We start from the raw sequence: 8,775 nt of genomic DNA, 5'->3' as shown, positions 1-8,775 counted from the left end.
AAAGATTCATATTAGGATGCAGAATTGATAGTCGTTCCAGAGATTATCAAGAGGAATGGATGTGTTAATAAGCAGAAATTTACCAGGTATTGAGACAAGTAAGTGGGCGGAAATAAGAAGCGCTCTAATTGAATATCTATCAGAAATGAATACTTAACTTGTTACTAAGTTAAGTCAGTAGATCAGCTTAGGAGATCTCATAGAAGGAGTAGAAAGACATAATTATGAATTATGTACTATGGGATGTTATGATTTTGACCGAGTAGTAACGGTTGGAAATACAGAGTTAATATGTTGTCTATCAGTGTAGAAAATTTATACTATAAATGAGAATACAGAATTCATACGAAGGAATAGTCTAATCTTGTGAAATTCCAAGGTTGATATCTTTGGCTATGATATTAAGAATTAAAGAAGGTTATTGAGAACCATGGAGGTTAAAGCGAAAATAGTATGATGTTTTATTCTTGAAAGGTGGGTAACCTGAGAAGATCAATGGAATATTAGAAACATGTTGTGAGCATATTTAATAAAGGATAGATTATCTTAAAATAATCTCTTCCCTGATGAGGTTTTTATTTAAAAGTGATAATTAAATGTACCACAGGTTAAGTACCTTAATAAGTGTGGTACAAGAGAAATATTAGATACTTGTTTACTGAGGTAATTAGGCTAGGTAGCCTATCAACTAGCCTTAACTCCTGCGTTGTCCGGAGTATATAATGTGTTTCATGTCTCTATGCTGAGAAAATATGTATTAGACTGGACCCATATTCTGAGCTGTGATGATGTTCAAGTTCAAACAAATTTATTATATGGGAAAAAATATCTTGTCCATGTTTTGGACTAGAAAGATGAGGTACTATAAAATGAGACAGTTCCACTAGTTAAGAAATTGCTGTAAAAATATATACAGCAAGGTAGAAACAACAATTTGAGAGTTAGAATCATAGATATGGGGGTAATATCCCAAATTGTTTAAATAAATTTCGAGGACGAAATTTTTATAAGGAGGGGATGGTTGTAATATCCCGATAAGTCTAATGGTAATTAATTAGGGTTTATATTTATATTATGTGTTAATCAGGTAATAAGTGGGATTATGATCCTACTAATTTATTTCAGCATAAAATTTAAATTTTACTATAAGTGAGTAAATAAGCGTAATTTATAAATTACGGAGATTTATATAGAATGTGTGAATGTAATATGAGCTATATGTGGAATAAAAATATTTTCAGGTTCGGTGACCTTGAAGACCTGATTAGTGGATAAATAAGCGTAATTTGTTAATTACGGAGATTTATTTGAAATATGTGGATATAATATGAATTATTTGTGAAATAAAAATATTTTCAAGTTTGGCGACCCTGGAGACCCGATTGGAGGCCAAAAATGTCACAATAGTTTTAGTTAGAAATATTGATGAGATTATTGGGATAAGTTGATTTTAAAAATATTGGGATATTTTAGGGTACTCGAAGTTGGCCAAATACCCTAGAAATAGAGATTTCTTAGTGGCTAAGAAATAATAAGATAACTATTAATAATAAAGTTTTTATTATTACTATTATTATTATTATTATTATTATTATTATTATTATTATTAATATTATATTATTATTATTATTATATATATATAAAAACGAAACAGTGATTTCGTTTTGTTTAAAAATATATATATATTAAGTTTTAAGTTATAACAGTACAGAACGAACGAAAGGAACGAAACCCTCGTTCTCTCCCTTCGACAAAATTTTCTCATCTTATATCCATTTTTTTCGATTTTCAATCCAAAACTTAGCGATCTAAGCTCCGGTAGTAGCAGGATAGCAAATCCTTGAAAAGGGAAAGCTTAAGGTATGGTTTAATTTCGTTTTAAGTTTAAAAACGATTGGTTTTATATAGGGGCTTTATGATTTAAAAAGGTTATGGAGATTCTGACTTTGTAGAACTGTTCTTTGGCAAATATGGGACTAGTTTATGTGTTTACTTGTTGAATTTGAAGTGATTTTGAGTTAGAAAATCGAGTTTGGAACTTTTTAAAGCTTAGTCCGAACGTTAATGGCGTTTTTCATTTAAAGGGTCGATTTTTATTTCTGTTACGTAAGGATGGTAATATTTATGGTATATATGCGCCCTGTGAAGTTTGGAGTGATTTGGATAAGTTTTGATAGTGTTTCGGTGAGTGCGAAAATTGTGATTCTCGAGTTTTATAGTTTTTAGAAATTCCTAAGAGATCAGAAATCATATTTTTGTCATAACTTTTGACTCGGGTGTCCGTTTTGGACATTCTATATACCGTTTCGAAGCTTGCGACGAGCTCTACAATATGGTGTATGCTTTAGAATCAAAATATAAGTTTTATTTTAGTGTATTTATACCGCGGGGTTTGGTAGAAAACCCTAGATTGTCTTATGTGAATATAAGCAGTGTTTTGGGATAAACACTTATTAGTTTATCGTTGTTGTGACATAGGGCCGAGATCATCGGGAATAGTTCTCCACTTGGGTTGGCCGAATTGTATGAACCTAGATTAAAGGTAAGAAAGTATATTGTACTGCATAGTACGTTGTATGTAATATAATTAGTATTATTATGAATTGATTAATATTGAGATATAGTTAATATTGTTATATATTAAAAAATATATTGTACTGTATAGTACGTTGTATGTAATACAATTAGTATTGTTATGAATTGATTAATATTGAGATATAGTTAATATTGTTATATATTGAAAAGACTGATTCGTTGAGTATTGATAATGTGATAATATTATGCATGTGATATATGGGCTCACCTAATTAGGTGATGTAATTTTCCTAGCGACGTACTGGGCGTAAGTACGGGCGTCAGTGATATATGATGAGTACCGAGTGTAGGTACGGGCTCACCTGATTAGGTGGTGTGATTTTCCTGGCGACGTACTGGGCGTAAGTACGGGCGTCAGTGATATGATAAGTATCGGGCGTAGGTACGAGCTCGTCTAATTAGACGATACGATATATTGGTGCAAGATTGTGGCACGGGCTCACCTGATTAGGTGATGCAATTATATGATATATGAGTGCAGGTGTTTGGCATAGGCTCACCTGATTAGGTGATGCAGTTATGCGACATATGGGTGCCAGGCTATGGCACGGGCTTGCCTGATTAGGCGGTACAATACAAGATCGTCAGATTAAAGCATCGACTTGCCTGATTAGGCAACATGATGTCATGAAGATGGTTGCTTTATGAGGTAACATATATATTATTTATATGATTAAATGAATATGAATTCCATTATTGGTATAATGGTTTTGTATTACCAAATATCCGTATACTAATGTTTATTCGTGGCAGATGCCAGTAGTGATTTAAATTTCATCTTATGAATAAAGTGTGATGGTTTGATTCTTATTGTGTATAAATGACAATATTCAAATAATAAACTATATGATTGTTATTATTACTTTTCTTGCTGAGTCCTTGTGACTCACGGGTGCTATGTCGTTCAGGTAAAGGCAAAGAAAAGCTAGATCAACCATGAGGTGGCAGTCTTCTCCAGCAATGTACATTGACCTCACTGGCCTGCGTGCCGAGTTGCCAGGAGTTGTTTTGGACTGGCTGTATCTGCTGTGTATTTTGATTTTTTGTTTAAATGGTTGTCGTATATATTTCTTTAGCAAAACTTTTTATAACAGGGATTCCCGGAACACACTTTTTATGCCGTTATAATGTCCGTTTTTAGTGTTTTAATTTAGTGAAGTTTTTAATATTATCACAGTTTTTAATATTAATTAATTATATTAGTATTAAACTAGTTTATAAAATCACACACGTGGCGTCCCTATAGATTAGGGCGTTACAGATTCTATAGTTTTAATGCGGGTGAGATCACTTATTTTTGTTTTTCACACATTCATCGCGCTGAAAAGATCTTCTATCTTTCAGATGAGCGACTTGTCGGATAGCCAACAGCTAGGCTCGGGAGGCCATGCATTCGATGGCGACGATGACCAGGAGGAAAACAGCTTTCTCCCAACCTCGATTTCAGAAGAAGAGGCCGCACCAATAGAGCTAGGCCCGATGTCTTCTGTAGACATCGAAAGAATGGTGCAGGAACTTGCCGAACCTGGGACCATCGACATTCGAGAGAGTGAGTCCACGGTGTCGGCCCGCGACTACCTTATTCACTCGAGGCATGCTCCTGACGTCGAAGTCGAGGAGATGGACGATGACTGGACGGCCCCAGCTCGCGAATCAGGCAAGGATGAAGAAGAGGCGGAAGGGAGTGGGACAGATTCGGTCGACGATACCCAGCTGAACGAGCCCTTTGCGTGCGAAGATCTGATTTCGAGGGTTACCAAATCAGACTTCATTACCTTTACGAGGTTAAATCTGCTGCGACTTGCGTTTCAGCGACCTAAACCAACCCAAAGGGCGCATCTCCCTTTTACCAACCCTGCGATTATTCCCACAGAGGATGTGGTAGTCTCAATACCCATTCTCTGATGTGGGGTATCAGTCCCCTTCCATCCCTTCATCGCAGCCATTCTCAAACGGTACGATGTATCACCTTTCCAACTAACCCCAAACAGTTATCGCACTGCCCTAACCTTTTACGCGATGTATATGGAGTATGTCCATAGGGCTCCCTCAGTAGAAGAGTTCAGATATTTCTACGATATAAAGAGCGTAGGCCTTCATAACGGTTTCTACTGGTTCAGCAAATGGGCGACTTCTGAAATTAATGGAGTAGAATGAATGGTGTCGAATATGGGGGACTGGAAATCAAAGTGGTTCTACGTCTTTAAAGTCCCTGGGATTAGAACTGACTTTAATCGCAGACCTAGTACGTCGCGTGTTTTTTAACTTGGGCATTTTCTGATTTATTTTGAGATTTTATGCTAACTCGCTTTTCCTTGTTCTCGCAGATAGACCGGCACTTGACGCGACTCGCAGAGAGACAGCTGAAATCCTCGGGAGCCTTCCGGTACAAGATCACGACTGGCGATTACTGTGTACAACTGCGAAGCTGCGAGAACACCAGCTGATTCCAGAGAACGCAAGTCTTCAGAGGGAGCCAGTATACAAAGAACCGTCTGAGAGACAACAAGAGCGGATAGACAAACGCCTCTCCAAGCAAACTTCTCGACCAGTCTCAGGTAGTTTATCTCTTGTTATAAACTGACGCCTTGAGTTTTATTTATACTTATCTTTTATTTATCCTCACAGAGATGACTTTTTTGAAGTCCGCGCCCATCCTTAAGATCAAGTCGAAGGGTGGAACAGCGACGACATCGCCCGTTGTCGCCCAGAAGAGGAAGAGCGATGTGGTGGCTACTCTTGCCGCAGATTCTTCCAAGAAGCTGGCCAAGACCACGCAGGACAAGGGGAAGAAAGTCCTGATCGAGCCAACTGTCCGAGCTCGCGACTTCCTGGCTATGCAGGAGAAGTTCGTGGGCGAGGAGTTCATGTCCAAGGCTGAGAAGATCCCTTCTGAGGAGCTTGTTCCGCGTTCTGTGGAGTTGGCTTCGCAGTCGATGACCCTTTTCCTGAAAGCTGCTGCCGCTGGTTCGAAGGAAGCTGACTCGCTGAAGAGGCACAATGCCCAGCTTCAAGAGAACATGAAGAGGCTGAAGCAAGAGGCGGCTAGAAAGGATAAAGAGCTTGAAGAAATTTGCAAGGCTAAGGAGCAGGCTGAGCTCGAGGCCAAGAACTCTCGGGCGAAGATCGAGGAGATGACTCGCGACTTGGAGGCCGAGAAAGAGAATGGGAAGAAACAATATGATCAGGCAGCTTCTGATTATATTTACACCACTCTTTCCAAAGTCCCAGACTTTGACTTCTCGATCCTCGAGGCAGAAGCCGCTGAGATGGCCGAGGCTTTTCGCGCTATGTCGCCCACTCAAACCCAAGGTGGTGGAGGGAACCTTCCTGAAGAGGTCGAGGGTGCGGATGCTGAGGAAGCCGAGAACGAGGTTGTCAGCAAAGTCGCGGATGAGACTGCTCCTGTTGCTCCAGATGCTTGACTTTTCTATGTTAAAACTGTTATGCTTTTTAATTTTACTTGTTTAGTTTTTTTATGCGGTACAGGGGTACTCGCACTTTGTACTTAGACAAATTTACTTTTTACTTTGGACAAATTTATATCCTCGCGGGGATAATGATCCTTTAACATTTTTGCAGTACACGGGTACTCGCGTTTTTTAAATATATATATCTGCGACTTTAATTACAGCTTGGTGTAATAAGTAGAAATATTTACAAGTCTTTGACAAAATTTGAAAATTTAACAATCATGAATTAATTTCCTTTATATAATCAATAGTACATTCTGGCATATACACCCCCCTATACTTAGGATTTTTTTTTTTTTTTTTTTTTTTTTTTTTTTTTATGAAAAATATCTAAGTATAAGTATAAGAGTGAACATAGTTTAATACTGCGAGTACTATTGATAATATAATTTTAAACTCTCGCCGTTCCAAGCTCGTGGAATCGCAGTTCCATCGAGTGTTGCGAGTCGGTACGTGGCATCACCAATTTTTTCTGTGATGAGATATGGTCCTTCCCAATTATCTCCTAAGACTCCATGTGATGGGTTTTTGGTGTTTGGCATTACCCTTCTGAGGACTAAGTCTCCTGCTCGCAGGACTTTTACCTTCACCTTGGAGTTAAATTATCTTGCAGTTCGCTGCTGGTAAGCCGCATTTTTTAAGTGCGCTTGATCACGCTTTTCTTCCAGAAGATCGAGGCAGAATAGCTGTTTCTCGTTGTTCTGCGAGATGTTAAAAACATCTCTGCGTAGGGAACTGTTAGGTTATAATTAACCTATATTTCGGGTCTTTAAAGTTAGCATTATCTCGTCTATTGATGTCTTTTGGAGCAGTTTTACGCTTGATTTTCATTATTTCAGGTTCCCGGGGTGTTAAAGTTCGAATTCAGTCAAATGGCAAAAAACTGGGACAAACTTGGAAAAAATTGGAAAATTCGGTTCCTGAAGCATCAGTAGTCGCGACCTCCAGAGAGCCAGGTCGCGACCCTTTTTCCTGGTCGCGACCCTTTTTCCTGGTCGCGACCCTGGTCGCGACTTCGTAAGATAGGCAGAAACTCGGTTTTTCGAGTTTTGCCTGTAGTCGCGACCAGCTTAAATGCTAGTCGCGACTATGTACGGAAATCGCAGATTTGACCTAATTTTGATTTTTCACTCAATTGGAGGCTCACCACTCATCCCTATATAAGGAATACGACATTTAAGGTCAGATGGAAGCAAAAACAGACCTAATAGTGGAGGCAAAGTGGAGAGGAAGCTATCTTGAAGACCCGGAGCGATACCACCTTCTAGTTTCTTTCTTTTACCCTTTTTATTCATCTTTATGTTTGTTTTTATTTCTGAATTAATCATGGATGTTTTTAGAGTTATTATGAACTAAATTTCCCAATAAGGGAGGATGATGATTGTTGTTTAAGTTTATGCCTAGTTAATAAATAATTGCCATTCCTTCATCTTATGTGTGAATACTATCTTTATTTGTGTTTAATTTCATGTGTAAGCTTGATCACCTTTTACATGCTCTATGATCCTAATTCGAAATCTGAAAAGTGAGAATTAGGAATGCTAAAATTTGGATAGTCTAGGTTTTGATGTAAAACGAAAGTATTTACATAGCCTAGTGACTAATAGATTATTGCTTAATGCTGATTTTGTGTTGATCTAATTAAGAAGTTAATTAGAGAACATATTATTTAGAACCTAAAAGATCTGAAAAGAGTTAGGTTAATTTATAATCTGTCTTTCACATTGAGATAAGGATAGCAATTAGGCATTAACATAGGTAACTTATCAACAGGATTCACCTCCCTAATCTCTCATCTTGATTAATCTTCGTTTATATTCCCTTTAATTTCTGAGTTCTTTATTTTTAAATTGCAAACTTATTATTTTACCAAATAGAATCATAAGGATAATTTAGTAGTACTTAATCCAATTCCCTGTGGTTCGACCTCACTTGCGTGAGATACTACTTGATACGTACACTTGCGTAATAAACAGAATTTTCGTAACAAGTTTTTTGGCGCTTGAATTCTTACAGTGAATTGTTTAAAGATTGATATTACACAAAATTATACTAACTTCTACTTTGGTATATTTTCTCTTGCTGATTTTTCTAACCTTTTTCTTGCAATATTTTCTTGATCTATTTCAGGAATCATAAGTGTATGCGCCGTCAAGGACAAGCAGTGATATTACCAGTTGATCCCGAAATCGAGAAAACTTGTAGGAGAAACCGAAAGAACAAGAGGCAAGAGGGAGTTTCAGCAACTGCTGAAACTTCAGACATCATGGCTGCCAATGCTGCAAACAATGGAGGCAATAACGGTAACAATGGTGGCGCAGTAGAAGATCAAGCTAATGGCCGCAGCTTGAGAGATTACATTCTCCCTACTCTGACGGGAGTGCAATCATGTATCAGGCCACCGGCAGTGGATGCAAATAACTTTGAGATCAAACCTGCCATACTTCAGATGGTGCAGTCTTCAGTTCAGTTTGGTGGCCTCCCTTCTGAAGATCCTAATCTGCATCTCTCTAATTTCATGGAACTTTGTGAAACCTTTAAAGTTAATGGAGTTAGTGATGATGCTATTCGACTGAGACTGTTCCCATTCTCTCTTAGAGAGCGAGCCAAGAGTTGGCTAAACTCCTTGCCACCCAACTCTATTGCCACCTGGAATGATCTGGCAACGAAATTCTTGTCAAAGTTCTTTCCTCCAGCCAAATCTGCA

The 8,775-nt window shown here is 38.0% G+C and overlaps 1 long non-coding RNA gene across 1 annotated transcript; it reads left to right on the top strand.

Annotated features, from left to right (window-relative positions):
• Nucleotides 1-2,705: 2,705 nt before the first annotated feature.
• On the top strand, nt 2,706-3,744 carry LOC133033922 (uncharacterized). Its single transcript, XR_009685940.1, has 2 exons — nt 2,706-3,244; nt 3,504-3,744. It is a non-coding gene; the product is annotated as an uncharacterized LOC133033922 (long non-coding RNA).
• The last annotated feature ends 5,031 nt before the right edge of the window (nt 3,745-8,775 follow it).

Source organism: Cannabis sativa, chromosome 2, assembly GCF_029168945.1.
Source record: "Cannabis sativa cultivar Pink pepper isolate KNU-18-1 chromosome 2, ASM2916894v1, whole genome shotgun sequence".
NCBI lineage: Eukaryota > Viridiplantae > Streptophyta > Magnoliopsida > Rosales > Cannabaceae > Cannabis > Cannabis sativa.
This window is presented reverse-complemented; position numbering and strand designations above follow the sequence as displayed.